Source organism: Acanthisitta chloris, unplaced genomic scaffold, assembly GCF_000695815.1.
Source record: "Acanthisitta chloris isolate BGI_N310 unplaced genomic scaffold, ASM69581v1 scaffold7077, whole genome shotgun sequence".
Classification (NCBI taxonomy): domain Eukaryota; kingdom Metazoa; phylum Chordata; class Aves; order Passeriformes; family Acanthisittidae; genus Acanthisitta; species Acanthisitta chloris.
In genome coordinates, this window is record NW_008680847.1 from 20,126 (window position 1) to 43,514 (window position 23,389).

Consider the following 23,389-nt stretch of genomic DNA (forward strand, 5'->3'; position numbering starts at 1 on the left):
TGTCTATAGCTGCTGAAAAATTACTACTTTCCTAAAGCTGACCCAGTTTCAAGTCAAGCAGTTGTCTTTGAAATTACTGGATCAAAACTCCCCAAAACACACAAGAAATCAGTATTTTTTAATTCAGTAACTCTATTTATTTTCTAATCGGTTTTTATTTGATGTATTCATCTTATAACACTAGCATAGTAATTACTTCCCATTTCTAAGCAGGAAGAGTCATGCTATGAAACAATACAATTGGTATCATTCATTCATACAAAATATAAAATATTTAAATTTTACCTCCTTGCTTTCCTCCAAATCTGAGTCACTGCTAGACTCTTCTGTATTTAGATGTTCAAAATCTGATTCTCCAACAGCTATTGGTACAGTGACAGTAAGGCTTGGGTTGTTCATGAATGATGTATAATCATTGCCACCTACAACACTGGCCACTCCATTCTCATTTTTGTGATAATTCGTGTCTATCCTTAGTTCAGTGATGGTACAGTTGGAAATGTCTCTCTCATCATTCAACTGATCTGTTGCTGTTCTTTGATTTACAATAGCTTTTTTTCCCAAACATGACTTTCGGATACATTCACCTGCTTTTCTCTTCACATAATCTATTCCCTTCTGAATTCTTGCAACAGCAACCTGCAAGTTGTTCATTTCATTATCATCCTCTGTAGCAGCAAGGTTGTCTGAACTAAATGAACTCAGCAGCAAGGCCAGGAAAAGGTTCAATACCTAAATAAAAAATAATAACAAAAAGACAATAGAGCTGAATTTATTCACTTTTCATTCACATGCTTGTTATGAACTCCATATGAACATAGGCATTGTGTCTTCCTTCATGGTACATGATTCTGGAAATCACACAGTAAATGCAAATGCAATTTAAGCACAGCACCTGCCCTATACCTCAACACGACAGGTTTTGCATTGCTGAAATTCATAAATTCTTTTTCTGTGCATGTTTGTAGAAGGTCAAAAATTAATGTTTCTTTGGTACTGTCTGAACAGATTTAACATGTTTATTACTCTGGCACAGGGAAGCATTGTACAATAGAAGACATAATTGATCTGTGCAGAGAACACGTTTCCTACATGCTGGTCTAAACTCACACAAGTATTTTGCTGCATGCTACTTAAAAAATGCCATCAAATTCAAGTTTCTGACCCTGTATGTGTAAAATTCTGGCTTTGCAGCAAGCACATCTCAAAATAGCACACATTTCAGAGTCTTAAGACTGTTAAAGCAGTCTTTCAGACAGCAGAGAGCAGAAAAGTTTAAAGAAACACCAATATCCTGGCTATGTGTGATTGGGAATGATGCCTCAATCAGGAAGAAAAGACCATGCTCTTTTGCAGATAGCAAAATCCCATCTTGGAAGCTGCACTCTCTCACACATATCCTCTTCTGAATTGCACTCTAGACTACCATGGGGGGTCATCATACAAGCTGAGCATTTCATAGGATCAGAAATCTAACAAACAGAAAATTCTGCTTCAGAACCCATACTCATAACAAATTCAAAATCATAAAAACCATATTTAAGAACCATCTAATAATGCTTACAAATTAATTACTGGTTCTGCTACCATTCTTTTTCTAAATGAATTCTAAAATTATTTTGGCTACATACCACCAGGTTTCCAACCACCATGACCATCATGAAGACTGTAAGACACATGGGTTGGCCTGCAACCTCCATGCAGTCCCACATTGTTTCTATCCATTCTCCACAAAGCACTCGGAATACAATCAAGAAAGAGTGGAAAAAGTCATGCCCAGCGTGGAAGTTTACAGTCACTTGAGATCTTGCAGACACATTCCAGGTAGCTTTTCCCAAACAGCTGCATCCCAACCACAGCGAAAATGAACACAATGATGGCCAGCACCAGGGTCAGATTCCCCAGAGCCCCCACTGAGTTGCCAATAATTTTTATCAGCATATTTAGAGTTGGCCAAGACTTTGCCAACTTGAAAACTCGAAGCTGCAAAACAAAAATATAGAGGCATTATTTGCAGTAGTTACAAAATGCTATAGAAATAACAACATATTATAAACTAGTGACACTTAGCAATAGCAAAAAGAAGAAAAATCAACATGATGCCAAAAACTATGAGTTTGATAAAAGCGACACTTTTAAAACCTAATAAATTTGTTAATTTTTTTTAATATAGCGTTATTTGTGTTCTTTACCAGATGAAACAAACGGCATACTGGTTGAACTTGTTTGGACAATGAATTCTGAACACAACACACACCTCAACCATTATGTGCTGAAACAAAATGAAAAAATAATAAAGCTCAAAAGAATTCTACTGAAGGAAAATAAAGGATTCTGAAATCCTCAAAGAATGGGGTCTTCCAAAACAATATTGTCTCCAATAAATTTACAAAGGATCAGACAGACCTACAATCTGGAAAATAAAAGCAAAATACAAGCTTTAAGTCAAATATTTCAATTTATGAAGAAAAAGTATAATTCCTACTCTTTGTTACCCATAGCCTGCTCGAAGGAAAAATGCATTAGATGTTTTCTGTTCACAGATAAAAGCGAAACGGAAATATAAAATGGAAAGAGAACACAAGAAACACATGTCTCATATGTCATTTCTCGTTTTTAAAATAAAAATATTTTTCTAAGAAAATAAGTTTCTTTTTTTGCTAAGGAGAAAAAAAAATCAATCTTAATTTTTTTAAAGCTATGGATTTTATAATTCCTACATTTTAAAAGAACATCTCTAGCCTGTTTGCAACTTCCAGATAAAGAATTCAACAGGATTATAAATGTTTAATTTATCCATATCTCTCAATATACACTAAATAAATTGTACATTTTACGGAGCTTTACCCATTCATGTTAAAACAATGCTAATAAAATTACACTTCTTTTCCTTCAAAGAATAGTCAGTTGATTCTGAACCATAAACTGTGACACGCTATTGAGTGGTAACATACATAATTTTGTAAAACATGTTTGCTGAGATATCCTGTGACAGCAAAAAGTATCTTTATTTACATGAGTACAGTTGAAATACAAATATAATTCACTAATTAAGGTAAATATATTTACCAGTCTGAATGATCGGAGAACAGACAGTCCATCCACATTTATCAGAAAAAGTTCCACCAAACTAAGGGTAACTATAAAACTATCAAATATATTCCAGCCAACTTGGAAATAATAAAAGGGATGCATGGCAATTATCTTGAGAACCATTTCTGCTGCAAAAATTCCAGTAAAAACCTGAAGAAAAAATGTTTAGTGTCACTTCATACATGAATAGAAATTGAACCAGCAGATAAAGAATAACTTGTGTAAGAAGTAACATGCCTCTTACAGCAGGATGTCAGAAAGGGAAATTATCACAAGCTGAACCCCACGGAGAAGGCAGCATCAAAATGAGCTGTAGCATGTTTGTAACTTTAGTTAAACCCAAGATACATTTAGTGACTACTGAAGAATAAATTATTCCTCAGAGGCCTCCAGTTTGCTCCTCAAAGCTTCTGTCCATCTAATTAAAGGAACTTTACCCAGCAATAACAGTCACTCTCATCACAATGGAAGCTTAACAAAGATGTGTGAAAAAATGTGAACTGATAAAAAACTGGAGTAACGTGCTATTCCATGACTTCATGTCATATGCCTTCATAAGAACTCACAGACAAGCTTATCTTCTCTCTCTAGCTGCCAAAAAGAGGTCAATTGTGCCAAGGCTCATGTTTGAAGTAAAACTCCTTTCTGCTTCTGAATGCCACTGATGTCTTCTGAAGCAGAAGGCAAACAACACCTTTGAAATAAATTAATTGTATTTACTGTAGATGTATGATCACCAATATCTACAGAACTGCATAAACTATTATCTTTTACTAGAAAGATGAACAAACTTAAAAAAAACCAAATAGGAGCATGTTACAGTCCTTTTAAAGTAGTGCTACACAGTTCAAAAAGCAAGAAAGCAACTGCTGAAACTACACCTGTATTATATTTGCATTTTAGCTGATTGGGAGAACACACAAATTCTTATAATAAGGACACTTATACTCACATACCTCAAAATTAGATTAATATTAAGCTACTTCATTACATAGGAAAGGAAAAAGTGGTAGTTTCCTAGGTAAAAGACACAAGCATGATCACAGGACAACGCTCTGCAACAACTACTGATCACCACCTATTTGTTCTCCTTATCTTTCTCCTCAAATACATGAATATATTTTAAACAGCAAATGTCTTCCACAGCCAACCATGTCTAATTCAAGGTTAAGGTGAAAACATTGGCTACAAAATATCAGCATAAAATTTAAATGTTGATACATTAACTCTGGACTTCAATCTGAGTATGTTCCCAACGTACTAGAATTCCATATATTCTAATAACCAAATTGTTTTATTTTTTCTACATCATAATCACCAGAATAACCACTTAGAATAAGCACAGGTTAAGAAGTATAACAGATGACTTATCTGTATTGTTGCCATTATAAAACAAACAACCTAACCTCACCAAACCTGACCAACAGACTAAGTCTACAAAGGAACAGAAAACAAATGTATCAACAGACACTCTTAGAGTATCATACATTCTTTGCCTTCCAAATTGTTATAGACAATCAAATAAACATTCTTCATGGAAAGAGAAAACCAACACACAAAAACAGTAGTGAAAAATAATAATCCAAAATAGTATTCAACACTTCTTGTGTTATCAATGGTACCTACAATAAAAAAGATCTAATTAGGTTCCTACTTTTTTTTGGCAATACTAAACAAGTCAGATTTCTTTTGGTTTCATGTCATTCAAGTTCTGGGTGTTGAAAATTATTTGAAAAAATTTTAATACAGTAATCAAACTCTTATATACAACATATCTCAAATTATATTTTTAGACTATTTTAGTACAATTAAACTTTTAACATTTATTTTATGGGATAATAATAGAAACAATAAAAGTAATTCTATTTCAAAGAGAAACCAGGTTCCAGTATATCAAACTATATAAATTGAAGGACTTACCTGATTTCCTATTTTAAGTACATTCTCAAAATCCTTAGTCATTGGATGATGTTCCATGGCCATAAATAGTGTATTTAAAATTATACAAACAGTGATAGCCAGATCAACCAGTGGATCCATTACAATAAATTCAACTATACTCTTGACTTTTAACCAGGGCTCACAACAATCCCAAATTAAGAAAGTGTGGGCAAACTTATTCCAGCAAGGTGGACATTTTTGTCTAGATTCTTCAAGTTCTGGGGGAAAAAAGAAACTTAGAGTAAACAAGTTTTGGAGAACGTAAAGGTAATTTTTTATCTGCTTCTTCAGGTTTTAATTTTTATACCTGGAACCATTAAGGACATTTCGAGGAGCCTCCTCAGAGTTTCAGGAGCTTATGTTTCTGGTTTGAGAAGACTAAAAGAAAATACTTGAGTTTTGAGCTAATAATTGAAAAAATTGTCTATTTTTAGTATCATATGATCTTGTAAAAAAAAACAAAAACAACCAAAACAACATAAAAAACCCCCTATGCTTACACTTAGGGATAGCTTTTTCAGTAAAACTTTCAACTTCACAGTCCCTTCAAATGTCTCATTATATATTTTCGAGAAAAACAAGATTAGTTTCACCCTGAGTAGGTTTTTGAAAACTATTCAATATTTTTCAAGAATTTTACTAGTAATCATTTCACTCTTCCAAGTAATCCTACTACAGACTTCCTTCTCCATATTAACTAAGGACTGGCCTTCAGTTTTCTGTAGTACTTTTACAGTATAGTTAGTTGAAAAATTACCACAAGGCATTTCTTCAATAACTGCATTGCTAAATATGAGTAACTGGTATAAAACAAGCACATTATCTATTTTAGTTAGAATGTGGTTTTCACTTTAGCCTGCTAATCAAATTCCTTTCTTTTTTCACTATGCATATGCATTTGTGTACATTATTCGGTTTATGTATTTGGAATGGCAATGTATCTTTCCTCTTCTGTATTTGCACTGTGATATAATACCTTCAAACAAGTCTAAGACTATGTCAAGAAAGTCGATATATCTGCAGTCATAACACACCTTCCATTTTATTTGTGATAATGTCATCTATACTCTTGGCCCTTTGCCTTAAATTGGGATCCTCCAGCAACTCCATGGGTATTTGATACGAACTTCTACGCCTCTTTTTTATTTCTATTTCTGTCGTGGTGCTCTATATAAAGAAAAAGAGGGCATAAATAAAATTCAACTTCAGAAATACCATGGGGTTTTTTTAATTACTATTTTCATGCTATACTTCTAAATACTGTCAACACTTATAAAGCACTACAAAAATATTTGGGTATTTAGTTCCCATATTACAACTGCATTACAGTTAAATACTATTAATTCCACATTAGACACAAATAAATTTGGGGGGGGGGCACAGCCAAAGAAACACAGCAAGACTGTTGCAACAGTGGAGTTGAAAAGTTCCCATTTCCCTATTCTATGCTTTCTCTGCATTTCTCCATATTTTCTACACTGAATAGCTATCAACTCTAATTTATTTTATGAATTTCAACAGAAAGAAACAAAGCAAGTCTGACTTAACTGAGCCCATAACTGAGTACTTGTTTTACAATATATTATTTTTAAAATAATGAAGGCTGTCTTGTATTACTGAGCACACCTCAATTATGAAGAAGTTTTGAATATACGGGGATGGATAGATTTTTTTCTTAGCAAATTAAATAAATGCATGAAAGTATAATACACTGCAAGATTATAAGTGTAAGGCATCTGGTTGATAACTGTAAGGAAGCTGGCTGATGGACTTTCAGGTGCTGTGACTCATATAGAAATTTCTGTTTCAATAAAGTAAGGCTTCTAAGAAGAAAACATGCAGATGTCTCTGCTCGATTCTGAAAACAGACTGAGGGAAAAAGGAAAAGTGATCAGAAGGAGAAATGGATGAATTTGCATGGTTTTTTTCAGTTATACCCTGATCCTAGGCAGTGAGAAACTAATAATCACTCAGACTCAGGAGAAAAAAGATGCTTTCAGAACTTCTAAAATGTCAACATAATCTTATAGACTATGCTACATTTACACAATACCAAATATATGGACAAGGGAAAAAAGCAGAACCAGCAGACTACTGACAGAGAATTAGGAAACACATTTAAATGGAGGCTAAAACCATAAAGGAAAAAACATTGAAACAATTTAATAATTTTCAGGAAGTTTAGAAAGCTGAGCACCCTATTTTGAATTCTAAAACAGATTTAGCAATGGAGTATTACTCATTTGATTCACTAAGCAGGTGCATGCATGTCCTTGCTTTGCAGGTATATGAAAACATACTACTTTGTTCTCTCATTTTCAAGCTTCAGCCTCTCACTTTTGTGTGAATCACTGCAAACTCATTTCATCACAGTAAGATCTTCAAAAGCATTAACAACTTCTCATCCATTTTCTAAGTTCTTAATTCCATTTAAACACACAATAAAGAAAGTTTATGAAACCTGGAATAATTTAAAACTTTCTTACATTTCCGTCACTAGTCGGTTTATCTATTATCACCTCTGGGAGAAGTTGTCCAGTGGGTGACAATAAACCTGGTGGTCTATCCACCAAGGAAACAACTCCATTGCAATCCACAGCACTGTGCATCTTCCCATTTGCTGGAAACACTGACAGCCTTCTTGATGATCTACTGGCCTGACTAATGTTACTACTGCGCCGTTCAGCTTGTCTGCATGGCAGAAAGAGAGAACCTCTTCTGCTCAAATTATCCTCAAACGTGCTGTGCTCATCATCAGCAAAGTCATTTTCAGATCCTCTCTCTCTTCCATAATCTCTAAAACTGAAAAGACTTGTTCTGCTACTACGCCTGGGAGAAAACAGGGAGCCACGAACACTCAGCAAAGACTGCAAAGCAAACAGAAAAAAAAGACCAGCTGAAGATTTTAAATATACAAAATACATGTCTATTTATTAAGAAAAAAGCACATTTATATTCCTCAAGAATCTGCTAGTGTTATTTTTATTACAGTGCCTCAGGCAGATCTCAGAGATGCATTAGGGATGAAAGTCATCTGAATGGGTAAATTTACAGTATACCTAAAACAATAACTGAAGAGAAAAAATAAAACGTGTAAGGCCATAACAGTTTCAGTCTCTCCTCTAAAGATAAAAATCAAGATTTCAACAAATTCTAATGATCTACACAGATCATACATTATGTTAAAATATATCAATATTCTAGGTCTTCTGCATTCATAATTATACTTAATTTTAACTTTTATGAATTAAGAAGGGATTTCTGTTTCAGATTAACTAGAAAAATGCAATGCTGCTGTGCATGTTAAGACCCACTAGATCCAAATATTAAAATGAGAGAGATCCAAACACTTTTTTAGGTATGCTCTGTAAAAAAATACCCACTGACTGTTGGTATTAAAGACAATGCTACATGATTTTTTCTTGGTTGCACTACTATGCAAAGCTGCAGTGAAGTTTTTTGAATATGACAGTTATCTCACAAATTACAAAAACGACTACTGTACTATTCACAGTACCTGGTGGGGTGATGTGAATGGCTTCCCATAAGCAAGTCTGTTCCCATCAAAAGAAAAACGGAAACCTTTCCTTTTGATACTGCCATCTGATTCAGATTTTGGAAGCCTTTCATCCTTCATGTCATCCTCTTCTCCGGAGAGCTCCCTCTGCCTTCTTTTCTTCTTTCGATTTCTCCTTTCTTTGGCACTCTTTGAGCTAACCTTGGACGCTTCTGAAGAACTATCTGAGGGTCCACCAATCCCACTTTCACCACTGTACTCAGCCATCTCTGCTGCCGCCGCTGCTATTGCCTGCCACAGCAATTATTTAATGTGATACTTTAAAATCACACCATTTTTTAAAGAAAGATACAGTTCTTGTTCCTAAGATTCGGATCAAATTGCTTCTAGTTGTGTGATAAAATCCTACATGGATTTGTGCAAAACTTCAAATGACATTCTGTAATAAAACTGGAGCTCTCTTTTGCATCATGAAGTCAGCCTGCATTGTCTACAGCCACAAAGCACATTAGAAAATACTTGGAAATAAATAAATATATTAATTAGAATGAATGCAACAGCAAACAGAAGAGCTAAACAGAGTCATACTTCAGTAGGTAATTAATTAATTAGTAAACTGATTCTAACTTGTATTGTAGGTAACAGCTTCCTTAAGCTGCTCCCAGGTAAAATCTCTGGGGTACTGCTTCCAGTCTTTAATCCTCCGGTAGCTGCACAACTAGCAAAAATTAGTCATAAATGTATGGATAAAATTATTTTACACTCTAATTAAGGCTTGACAAGTATTGAAATTATTTCTAAGCTGAGAATTTGGAAAAATCATTATGACAGGTTCCGTGATACTACCCCTAGATAAGAAATATTTATTTTATGGCTATTATTCTGATCTGGGGAGTACTTTTTGTTCTCAGTTCAGGAATTCATTAATGCATTAGAAATCATCCATTTAAAAGCAATAAAGAGACAAAAAAAGTAAGGTAAAGTACATGTGAGGTATGTTAAAGAATGGCTTTTTCTGAAATATATGAATTTAGTAACTGGTTTTGTTTTCACAAATAGCATGCAAAGGAACACACTAAAGCACCAAATTTTATCAGAAAATACCTGAGCTTCTTCTTTCTGCATCCTCAGCTGTTCACACATGAGCTGTAATTTTGCCTCCCTCTCTTCTGCTTCAACCATATTTGTTTGATTTTGTTCTTCATAGGCCATGGCAACCACAGCCAAAATCAAGTTAATCAAATAGAAGGAACCCAGAAAAATCACCAGAACAAAAAATATCATGTATGTTTTGCCAACAGCTCGTAGCGTCTACAGGAGGAGAGGAGAAATGATCCATCTGGTGAAGACATGCATCAGTTCCACAGTTCATAAGCATTTAATGAAATTGAAAAGTGTAAAACTAATATTGATCTGTTTTTCCTTCTGTAGTAAGATCACACAAACTTTCTGAACTACAAAGTAATCAAAATAAAGGGAGCATTCATTTATGTGAAAAACATTTTTAAGGATCATGCTGCTCTGAGACAAACCTCTTTCAGTGCCTAATAATCTTGAAAAGGATGTGTGTGAGTTATTAATGCAAATCATATATCAGAGGTTGGATGCTTAATATGCTTACCATCTATTAGCATGCTTCCCCTTGAAATAACCAAAACAATTAAAAGGGCACAATTGATTAGATAATTATAAGATAGTATTTACTATAATTAACACATTTTCACACACCATATAATGAAAAGCTACAGTAAGAAAATTAATTTATATCAAGCCATGCATTATTAGTTATCAAAAATGGGATTAAAAGTACAGAAATTAAGATTCAGATTTTGCTGTCATATTTTTACAATTTAAACTCAATATTGACACTTTTGAAAATAGTATCTTATCATGAGACACAAAATGAAATATAAACTGCAAAAATTAAATTAAGGATCAAATATCCTCATGTGCCTCTTCAGAAACCTTGTGAAATTCTGTATTAAGTGTCCACACCCGCTTAATTCTGCAGCTGAATTTGCTTCTTTTCGTAAATACTGTTCATTTTCAATTGCTAGCAATAGCAATGGTGTGTAATATAAAACATGAACGGCCTTTCCATGACTGATTTGGGGCCAGTAAGACACTAACAACAATTATTACTATATACTCACCAACTGATAAAGATCTTCCCAGTAGTCCTGTGTCATCAGCCGAAACAGTGACAAGAAAGCCCAACTGAATGTGTCAAAGCTAGTATACCCATAGTTGGGGTTTCTACCAGCTTTCACACAGATAAACTCTTCTGGACATTTACTGGGAGGGAAAAAAAAGAGAGGAGGTAAAGCAGTCCATATACAAATACCACAAAACACTAATTTATTTTTTTTATCATGCCTTGAGCTTCTAATGAAGTTTCATCTGTGAAGGGTGCTGCTGTTTATGGCTTACAATGCTTTATACATTAGTGAGGAATTTAAAAGAGTGCTCTTGAAAAAAATCCAGAAAGAACAAACAAGTGAATGAAAATATTTCCTACCTTCTTTCACCATTATACACAAAATAAAACTTGTTCCTAAGTTTGGTATTACATTTGCAGACACCTCCTCAATGGAAACAATACATTTACTTACACAGAGATTTCATGAGATGAATACTTCCATGCAAAAAAAATAAAGTAAGTCAGCATACATATTTTATGCTGAATTTTGTCTGTCAGCAAGGCTGGCACATCAGATTTCTTGGTTTCATCAGGTCTGTGAATTAATAAGACCAAGTAACAAATTCTACCAATTCCACAACAGCAAATAACCAGCACACAGTCCTGAAACTCTATGTATCAGTTTTGAGAGTAGGTGATCTAATCTTTAGGTCAAGTGTAGCAACACTGTTTCAATTATGATTCCATTCTTGAAGGACAGAAGTAGTTCTTCCCTCCAAAACCTCTATAGACAAACACTAAAAATTTCTATTCAGATATGTGAGTATATTTGATGTTTATTTACATACACACAAAAAATTATCTCAGTTATGTATATGAAGTAAATGTTTAAAAAATAGTTTAAATATGTATGTTTTAAAGCCATAATCAACTGAAACCAAGGGATGGATTGATATATCACTAGCACATAGAATTATGTGATTCTGCTACAAAGAATGGTCACAAAGTGAGAGCAAGGCACTGCCATGAATGCAGTCCCCAAATAGAAACAGCCTGAAGTTGTTTTCCTCAAATCTGGATGTAAGTCCCAGTGCCCCATACCTATTTCGGAGTAGAGAAATGGCATGAAACCGATGATAAAGTATGTTCTTAAGTCTTTGGTAAGGCAGTACCTACCTGATGAACTGCAATTTTCTAGTTATATAAGAGTTTTTAATTTAAATTCGCAGCGAACTGTTTTGTCATTTAACATTTTTCCTCATTCAAGTGTCTAGCCACTATGAACCATGACCACATTATTATTGACTGTGACGTTAGGTAGCTAAATTAGATTTTATAAGTTAAGATTGGTACTTTTTACGTTTTGGTTAGATAGGTAGTATGTCATTTTCAGTGTACCTTACCCTGCATCTGAGCTATTGCCACAAAGCAGAAAATCCTTTTCTCCTTCTAGGCGATAAAAATGACCTAAAGGAAAAAAAATAGCAAGTGACATGTTTATAAATGGGAGGAGTTGATTTTTTTGTGATGATGAGCCTATGTTCAAGTTTTCATGTTCTGAATGTTCACCACCAGAATCATAGAATGGCCTGGGTTGGAAGGGACCTTAAAGATTATGTTTCCAAACCTTATTGCCATGTGCAGGGATACCATTTACTAGACCAAGGCCCCATGCAACCTGACCTTGAACTCTTCCAGGGATGGGGTACCTGCAACCTCTCTGGGCAATAAAATAAAAACACAACATAAAAATAAAATCCTAGAACAATGATTAGACCAACATAAATTGCATATTCTCTCCTTGGTCAGTGCACAATGAATATCCTTACAAAATCTTATGTTCAATAAATGAGAGAAAGAAACTCCTCTTAATCAGACAATTAAAGCCTATCTCACTTAAAATGGAACTATTTACAATGGCTGGCTGAAAGTTCTGAAGTCAGTGTAACATTAACTAGCACATCTTGTGACTGAAAATATGAAGGCATCATTTTAAAAGATGGATGTTCCAATGGCAATGTTATAACAGCTTCTGTACTAAAGTAGCTTTATAGAATTTTTCTTTTAATCATTAGGTGGTAGTCTTCAGAAATAAATATATTTTGTTATTACTGATTGACAAGTGTGCTGTCCTTAAAATAAAATTTAAACAAAAGACAGAGAAAAAATAAAACAGACAGAAAGATAATAATAAATCAGGGAAGAAATTCATAAGAGCGAGGGCAGACGTCATTCAGAGGGGCCTAGGCAGGCTGGAGGAACAGGCTGACAAGAGATACATAAAATTCAGCAAAGACAATGGCAGCTGTGTACCTGGGAAGGAAGAGTCCCTTGCAGTGATGCAGGCTAGGAACTGAGCAACTGATGAGCAGCTCTGCAGAAAACGCCCTGAGAGTTTTGCTGGACAGCAAGGTGAGAGTGAGGTGTGCCCTGGCAGCCAAGAAGGGCAACAGCCTCTGGGGCTGCATGCATAGTGAGGGAAGCGACTGTCCCCTCAGCTCTGCACTCACTGGACAATACCTCGAGAATTGTATCCAGGTTTGGCCCTCCCAGCACAAGCAGACATTGATAAAATGGAGCAAGTGCAGCAGAGGGTCACCAGGGTGATGAGGGAGCTGGAGCCATGAGAGACAGAGGAACCTGACCTTGTTCAGTCTAGCAAAGGGGAGGCTCTGTGAGGAGTTGGTAGAAAGCATCCAGTAACTTAGTTATCAAGGGGACAGAGACAGGTTCTTCTCACTGGTGCATGGAGGAAGAATGACAGACAGTGTGCATAATTTGAAACGAGAGGTTTTGACTGTGTATAAGGAGAAATTTTTCACCATGAGGATAGTCAGGCACGGAGATATGGAGAAGAGACAGATCTAGAAAAAAACTCTTAACTAAATCAACCTGCTGTCATTCTTAAATGATGTTCTCAGTGTACCTTTCAAGCTGACAAAGGCTTTGGTTTTCACAGAGTAAAAAACTATTGTGGCATTTAAATAGTCAGAAACAGCCCACAGGATGAATAATATATGAATATAAGAGGATTCTAAACCGAACGCTTAAATATAGCGATGCAAAATCCTACCATTCAAGACCAGTACTTATATAATGTTAGAAAAATTATAATCTTATTACTTCCCTAATATCTGTATCGCTGGCCAAAACTCTAAATGTTCAGATATTGATCTAAACATCAGGTGCCAATACTCTGGCATGTGGATCCAAGATTTGTGCCCATATTTTCAAAACGTGAATTTGGCCCTGTGCCTTAATAAATGAAAATGCACATATGTTAAAAAAAAGTCATTAGAGAATATGACACTCAGTCACAGCTGATCAGAATATGATATGCTAAAAAAAATATTAAGAAGACCCATAACTGAGCAGACTGAAATTATAATGCACCTGACACTGGATATAAACGATTCAGAATAGTTATATGAGAAAGGAAGAGAATACAAGCACAATGAGACGGAACAGCCTTGCCCGCACAGCACTCTGTAAAGTCTCCCAGCAAAGTCAACAGAGGTAGAATAGGAAGCAACTGACATTCTGGATAATTTTATTTCTTTTCATTCTAGATTGCTCCTTAGTGGGAAATGGAAATAGAGAATCTATATACTGTATCTGAAGAGAGAATTCACAAGTGTTCTACAGCATATAAACTATCAGCCAAAACTGACCACAAAGCACTATCACCACTTCATTTTTACATCCCATTTTAGGCAAAGAAACTGGCTAAAATGATAGATTGCACAGAAAACACAGTCACAGAATTTCAACAGTTAAGAAGTATAGAAAGAAAATCTGAAAACACAGAAAGCAGCAGAGACCTTTAACGTCCAATATTAAAAAAGGAAAAAAAATATGATTCCTCAAAACTCAGCCCATAACAAACATATTTTCCTTTACTTTTGGGTCAGTAAGGAGGAAAGCTAGCATCCTCTATAGAGTTTTTACTTAAATATATTATTTATTCAATTAGTTACTGAACAATACTCTGTAAATCCACGTCCAGCACAAACCCACACAGGAAAATTAATCACATTTTTGGCAATTAAAAGCTATTATACTACATCAGTGCTGGAACAGGCTACCCAGAGAAGCTGTGGTATCTTGATCCTTGGATATACTAAAAACTTGACTGGACAAGGCATTGAGCAGTCTCTTCTCTAAATGAACCTGCAGCTGAGCAGCAGTTGGTCTGGACTGTGGAGATCCTGACCAACCTACATGACTCTGTTATTCTAAAACCAACCTAATCCTACAAATACATTTCTAAGTGTAATTAATGGAAAGAACAATCAAGTCAGCAAGAGTTTGGGCTGCAATACATACAAATCCCTGGTTTTGCCATCCTGTTTAATTGCTTTTTATCTTTAGTCTAGAGTATGAAACAGTAATCTTGTGTTCATGTGTTTATACACAAAAATTTTAGCAAGTTACAACAGTATTTCTTACTTTCTTCCTTAATGTATGCTGCCCAGTCAAATTCTGTACCATTAAAGTATGGAGCTACATATTTTTCAAAAGCTGTTGAATTTTCCGATGGCCATAACAAGCATTTATTCTTCAAATTGCCCATGAACAACTGCAGTCCTATTAGTGCAAATACACTCAGGCAAAACACAGTCAGGATCATTACATCTGAGAGCTTCTTCACAGACTGTATTAGGGCTCCAACAATAGTCTTCAAGCCTGCAGACAGAGGTAGATTTTTATTATAATATTAAATATTTACCTAAGCTAATGTAAACTACTCCAACACACTACTAAATATCATGCACGACTTCACAACAGTCTTAAAATATTTTCCAAAGGAAAATGTACCAGTGAGTTTCATCATTCCTGAAAAATTATTTTGAAAGTATGAAAGGGAATGAATGGCACACATTCCAAAGCATCTGCTCTTCAAATGAAGTAGTAACTTTTAATTCATGCTGTCTATACATGTAAACTACATCCAAAGAAAACAGCTCATTTTATTTGCTTTTTGATGCCTCTTGCTCCAAACCTTTGCCAGTATTCTATTCCAATACACAATATATTGGTTCTACAGGAGCAAACAAAAAAAGTACACAATTGTATTTCAGTAGTAATTTTAATGATTGCATTCTAATGCATCCTATTCAGCTGGAGGTGGGGTTTGGTGACAACAGGCATCATAAGCTAATAAATACATCATGCAATTCCCATGCTATCCTTTACTATCTTACTCCTTTGTCAAGGATTAAGCTTTTACAACACTCTGAAATTTTCATTCCAAAATGTCTTTGATAAATAGTAACAGTCACATTAGTAAGAGAAAAATAAAAGGAATTAATTTTTATCCTTAATGTGGGAGAGAAAATTTGACATAATGAAATGAAAATACATACAGGCTACGAAAATGAGTTTCTCATGCAACAATGTATTAAACTCTGAGGCTGAGTGTTTTAGAGAGTTAGAAAAGGGAATGAAATTCAAGTTAAGACTAAAACCTGGATGCTTTTCTTAAAAACCTGGTCAGCCTCAGTGTTTAACCTTGCTCTCACCTGGAATGACTGATATTGTTTTCAAAGCTCGGAGAACTCTGAATGTTCTCAACGCTGAGACATTGCCCAGGTCCACAAACTCTGTCACATATCTGTAGTGAGGGATTCCACACACAAACACAATGACAGCACACACAAAATTAAACAGAGGTGATATAGAGTGCCTATCATTTTACATAGTTACTTCTTACCTGGAATTACAGAAATAGTTTTCAAAGCTCTCAATACTCTGAAAGTTCGAAGAGCTGAAACATTGCCTAGGTTTACAAATTCTGTTATATACCTGTAGGATTAAATCACAGTTATTCAGAATTAAGGTAGAGCGTATGATACTTACCTGGAACTGTAATCCAGACTATCTTTTTTGGAAGGAGCAACTATAAATGAAAAATTTGCACTCATATTTTCCTGTTTCAATTAAGTTTTTCCTAAGAAACACAGCCCATAGCTTTTCCATTAAATGCAAGTTTAAAGTAAAGTGTATCTGCCCAATTTTATTGTCTTATTGTTTAAATACTACTTTAAATTGATTGTTCAGCAGTAACGTCTCTTTTGTACTGTGGGTTAGTGCACTAATTCTGCTATGTGCTATGTAAAATATTAAAGAGGTGAAACACTGTTAAACTACAGTTAACTTCAAATGAGTTAGCATAAGCCAATCAAATTATTATAGGTTAAAAAAAATGTCTGTCATTTACTTTAAAAAAACTTTATATACTTACGCAAAGGAAATGACAACAAAATCAAGCCAGTTCCAGGGGTCACGAAGGCAAGTAAAAGCATTTATACAGAAGCCTCTTGCAAGGATTTTCACTAGAAATTCAAACGTATAAATTCCAGTGAAAGCATACCTATGAGAAAACATTCAAGCAAAAGTTAAAGACTGTTACGCTGTTTAGCGATACATCACAGGCATACAGGAACATAACTCAAACCCACTAGTTCGTACATGCACTGTAACAGCAGTTACAAATTCACATAAACTGTGACTGTTTTCACACTATTCTCCCATAAGATAATTGGATTGTTCTTTTTCATTTTGTCTGAAACATATTTTGCAGTTTCTAGTATGGAAGATTTTGAAATTCCAGCATTAATAATATTCATGACGAACATGAAGAAAATATTTTTGTTCAAATAAACATTTCAGCATGGTTTCATGCCAGAAATAAAATCCATGGGTAAGCAAAGCCTAGTGTTTACTAAAGTTACGTGATGGCTGACCAGGTAGACTTGAGAATGTTGAACAATCCCCAGCAAAGGTATTTTCTTTAAAGAATGCATGCGCATCCCTTTTTCAGATTTTGTTACACAAAATTAAGGCATTTCATAGGGGCTGTAGAAAGCATCTTCTGTACTGGAAAGCTGTAGTTTTGGGATAATGGCTACCTTCTTCCTTTTTTTTTTCCCCCCTTTTTTGGTTCCATAAAAATGATAAAGGAACAGTTCAATAGGGAAAATGTGTAACAACACTGTTTGTACAAACATTCTGAAGAAGAGTATTTATCAGTTACATCAGAGCTTCTTTCCTTCCCAGAGCTTGCAGGATTCTGCTGCTTTGAGTTGCAGCTAGGACCAAACTCCAAGTTAGAAAAAGGAGAATACTGGTATCACGCACAAGGGTAAGTAAACCTACATGCTCTAGCTCTTAATTTGCTATTCATTTTTTAAAATCATAAGCTAATTTAAGTATACTTACTCTACACTCTTCATCCATTCTGAAGGTTTACTGCGTGTCATAAACACACAGTTAGTCAAAATAACGACCATAATGAGAAAGCTGAACCATGTTGACTGTAGTTAAGGAATATACTCTTTTTTAATGGTGAATTTACATAACACAAAATATGAGAAACTGACCAGGTCATAGCATACTGACAACATCTATGATATAAATATGATACAAATCAGTTTATTATAACTAGCAATGTCATAAATAATGCAAATATACTTCACAATAACAATGGCTATACACCTATCATAGAATCATTTAGGCTGGAAAACAACTCTGACATCACTGAGTCCAACAAGACTGAACTCCCGTCTTGTCAACTAGACTACAGCACTGTTCCACATCCAGTTGTTTCTTGAACATCTCCAGGGATGGTGACTCAACCACTTCTCTGGACAGTCCATTCCAATGCTTGACAACCTTTTCCACAAAGAAATTCCTTGATGTCCAACCTGAACCTCCCCTGGCACAGCTTGAGCCCATTGCCTCTTGTTCTGTTGCTAGTTGCCTGGGAGAAGAGGCCAACTCTCACCTGGATACAAGCTCTAAGTAGTTGTAGAGAACAGTAAGATCCTCCCTGAGACTCCTTTTCTCCTGTCTAAACACTCCCATCTCCCTTGGCGGCTCCTCATACGACTTACTCATTAGACCCTTCACCAGGTCTGTTGCCCTTCTCTGGACTCACTCCAGCACCTCAGTGTCTTTCTTGTTGTGAGGGGCCCAGCACTGGACACAGTACTCAAGGTGAAGCCTCACCGGTGCCAAGTACAGCGGGACAATCACTTCCCTGGTCCTGCTGGCCACACTATTCTTGATACGCACCAGGATGTCACTGGCCTTCTTGGTCACTTGGGTACACTGCTGGTTCATGTTTAGCTGGCTATGAACCAGCAACCCCAGGTCCTTCTTTGCTGGGCAGCTTTCCAGCTACTCTGTTCCCTGCCTGTAGTGCTGCATGGGGTTGTGGTGACCCAAGTGCAGGACCTGGCACTTGGTCTTTTTGAACTTCACACCACTGACCTTGGCCTATTGATCCAGCCTGTCCAGATCCATCTGGAGAGCCTTCCCACCCTCCAGCAGATCAATATTCCCATCCAACTTAGTGTCGTCTATAAACTTACTGAGGGTGCACTCAATTGCCTCATCCAGATTATCAATAAAGACATTAAACAGGACTGAGCCTTGAGGAACACCACTAGTGACTTCTCTTCCTCTGAATTTAATCAGAGAGTTAAAGTGACTAATCTTAGCTCCGAGTGATTTTGAGAAGGAAGAATTAAAGACAGGAAGACATTTAAACACTAAATCAAAAACTCCAATTTTATTAAAACTAACCCCCAGTTAGCATTAAAATAGACCAGTAATAACTTTTAACAAACCACTTGAAAAGGATATGAATGAACCAAAATCTTAATAGCTATTCTTCTAATAATATTGAAAGGAGATAAAAGGTACAAGGCAGGTGTGGCACTGAACCTGAAGATTGTCTTCCCTTTATTCAATACTATAAATGTCTTTCAAAATAGAAAAAAAGGGCAGGGGGGAAGTAGGGCATAGGAAATCAGAAATTAAGGATACGTTAGCAACCTTGCCATAAATAGAAGCTGCACTTACAAAGATGTAAGTAGCCAAATTTATTCTCAGTAAAATTATACAGGCAAATATCAGATTCTAAATTTTCATGAGCAATGAAAACCCTACGCTATGCATTCCTTGTGCTCTTAAACAAAATCTGCATTTCAGCATTTTCTAGGATTAAGTCATAATCTTAAAAATATGATTAAAATATGTAATTTTTAACATTTAAAATTAATGCAGATGTATTACTTGCACTTCAGATCAGAGCCGGCAATGCAAAACAAAAGCACCTAACTAACCATTTTTGGACACTCCAGAGTAACTGTTTAATCATTTCAGCACATTAAAACTTCTGAGATGAGACATCCTTGCCTTTTTAAAGGCTTGACTCCACTTTATTGCCTGTGCAGTTCTTACTAGTACCATCCATGCAACCATTTTTTATTTTGACTAGGAGACACAATGAAAACATCATCTAATAAAATCTTAATGAAAGCTACATTTTTGACTATTCCCCCACAAGGCCAGTATCAGGAAATAAGCAGGTTATAACAGTGAATCTTTCTGTCTTCCAATTATATTCTACTGCAAAATAAATAGGTCATTTGTCAGTAGCATTCATCAAGGTGAAACAAAAAAACCTAAAATAACTAAAAAAGAAATCTACATCTGATTATTAGTCTTCAACACTCTGTACTAGAAAAAAACAATGTTTCATCTTAGCTGCTTCTTACAGAGATAATACAGCTCTTTGGTCACTTTCTAACTTGCAAGATACTAGTTCGTTGATTATCCTGTACTTAGTTTCAAGAACCTCTTCTGTTTTTAATTCAACAAGCATTTTATTGATTTGCACAATTAAATAACCATCTGCTGCTTATTTTGCACTGCCTTTTTAATGTAAACTCAATTTTGTTTTCTTTCTGAACACCATTCCATTTCCCATGCCTACATGAAAGCATCTTTTCTTCATCTGCACTTGCCAAGTCAGCGCCTTGCTCTTTTCTTCTTTTGTTACCATTATATCTATTAAGAAAACTAATAAATTCAGATATTGTCTACAGGTCTATATTGGGCCTAACACAGACTCAATGATAAAACACAAAGTAGTTTTAGTCTTTACACTTTTTTTTAAACTTTTGTAAAACTAATATTTCTATGATATTTCAAGGAATGTTTGACAGTGGTTGTTTTGGCATATGACTGAATGAGCACTTTGTCCAGAGGCTACTGTAATGAACTAGATTGCAAGTACCATGTTTCCTAAAAAGCCCAGAAAGAGAATAGCCAGACAGAGGGGAAGTTTTCAAATGCTTCAGCATTCATTCAGATCTAAAGAGATTACAGGACATTTAATGCAAAAACCATTAACCAAAATACCATCACAACATTAGACATTAAAAGAAAAGCTCTTTAAAAAAAACCACACCACAACAAACCAAACAAAAAACAATTTAAGTGGAAGAGTTATAGTCATCCTTATAGTGTATTCAAAATAATTAACATGGCATGACCTACTGCATAATACTTTCAAACCAAGGCATCTGACCACTTCCACACCAGACCAATTATTACTTTCTATTTCAACCGGAGCATTGTACACTTCTAATATAAAACACTTACTTTTTTATTGATGTAATATGGATCCAGGTCCTCCAGGGGCTCAGACACCATTCCTGGAGGAATATCACCATAAATAAATGGCAGTTTCTTTCCTGCCTCTAAGTCATTGCTTGGCTTTAGGTGATTTTCTTCATGACCATCATCACCTTTAGGCTCATCTTTGCCATGAGATGCTTCATTAGCAATACGTTTTTCAATAGCTGCAAGAGATTCTTTGGTGAAATAGAAGAAGCTGTCAGATCTTGGCGGTACCAACATGGCCTGTGCCATCTTTTCATTCTGCAAATATTAAATGCTTTTGGTCTCTTGTGCAAGAAGATCCTAGGAGAACAAGAAAGAATAAAAAAACACCAGAAAGTAGAGAGCAACAACAACAAAATCACGAAATAAAAGCTTTGGGCATAGTCATTATCTGCCTCTTTTCTATTTATAAAGCACTGTAGCAAGGAATATTTAAATTAATTGTCAGATACTTAATAGAAAATTAGCTTCCAGTAAAAACATAGCAAAGAGATAGAAGTTATGAAGGAAAAAAATGAAGAGAAAAAAAGATAAAATTTGCTTGCAGTTTATCAACTCAGGTTAATACCTCGCAACAAGAAAAAAGGAAAAATATTCTTACTTTCCCTAGACTAACATTAAGGTACCTGACTGTAAAAAAGAAATGTGTTAGCACAGCTAAGTACTGCAGTCACTGGTTACAACTTCTAACACATTGATCTATACACTGTTGGCACAGTACCTTAAAAGGCCTTGCAAATTTACTACAACAACAGAAAGAAAAAACATGCTATTTCTATTACTCTCAAATTCTGATGGCAACGTTACTCCATCTGGTGGCTTATAGCATGCTTGCAAAACTAATGTTTATGCTATTAGACAGATACTACAGAAACATATTCTATATTTAAAGCCATATGCACAAGCAGAAAGCAACTGGACTGAAGTTAAATCTTTCCCCTTTAGGGTCTTGTGATTTGCATCTACCTGATTTTTAGTTGTAACTTTGATGGTGCCATCTCCATACTTAAAAAATTATGATGGATGAAGGGGTTTAGATTTCTACAAAAAGCACAACATACTCTACTCAAAGTTATAGTACTCTCTCTGAGGCCAAAGATATTTTCAAAATACTAGAAAATAATAAATTCATTAAATTACAACAAACACTAATTGATCACTTCTTTCTGGATTTATATTTTCTACAGTGAGAGTACAGCTAACACCCAAGGGTGCAATAACTTCAGAATAAAACGATTTTATGAACAGAAACAAAATGAAATCCAAGTCCCACTTGCTGACAGTCATTAAGTGTTGTAGCCTTTGTCAACACAACATTGTGGTGAGCTGACCTTGGCTGGCTGCTCTCCCATTCCCACTCTACAAAAACAAGTGCAGTGGGGGAGAAGGAAGCGAAAAAGCACAGGCATTGAGATAAAGACAGATCATTTACAAATTACTGCCATGGGTAAAACAGACTCAACTTAGGGAAAAATAATTTATTTCCAATTAAAACAGAATTGGATGGTAAAAAAAAAAGACAAAACCTAAAGGAACTTGCTCCGTCCCTTTGCCTCTTTCTTCCAGGCTCAACTTCCCTGCTTCATTCTCAACTCCTATACCTCTGCCCTCCCCAAGTGGCATGGGGAAGATGGGGAATGGGACCCTGGGGTCAGACAACTGCAGTTCCTTCAATTTTTAACTCTTCTTCAGCATGTGTCCCTCACACAGGCTGTAGAGCTGAATTCAGGATAAGATTGCTCCAATGTGGACTCTACACAAGCCACTCCCTCAAGGAATATCCTCTCGCTCCAGTGCAGTGCTCTTCACAGGCTGCAGTGTGGGTACCTGCTCTGGCATGGTCCTCCATGGGTGGCAGGGAAATACCTGCTTCAATATGGCCTGTTCCACAGGCTTCCAGGGAATTTCTGCTCCAGCACCTGCAGTCCTCCTCCCCCTGGACCTTGCTACTAAGGGCTGTTTCTCACATTTTTCTTCCTCACATCAACCTGAGGTGTTTTGCTCTTTTTCTGATGTGTTTTTCCTGAGGTGCCACCACCTTGCTGAGGGGCTCAGCTGTGCCCCTTGTCCATGTATGGCAAGGGACAGTTCCAGGCTCCTCACGGAGCCCACCCTGCACCCCCCCGGGCCAAGGGAGTCACAGCCCCTCAGTACTGAAATACTGTGACCACTGCTCAAGGTGCTGAGCAGGGTGAAGAAGATAAAACTTGAAGCAGATTTAG

General features: G+C 35.8%; 1 pseudogene; it reads right to left on the reverse strand.

The window, feature by feature from the left end:
* Positions 1-21,416, reverse strand: part of LOC103805237 — a 41,538-nt pseudogene extending 20,122 nt beyond the window's left edge.
* Positions 21,417-23,389: the final 1,973 nt, after the last annotated feature.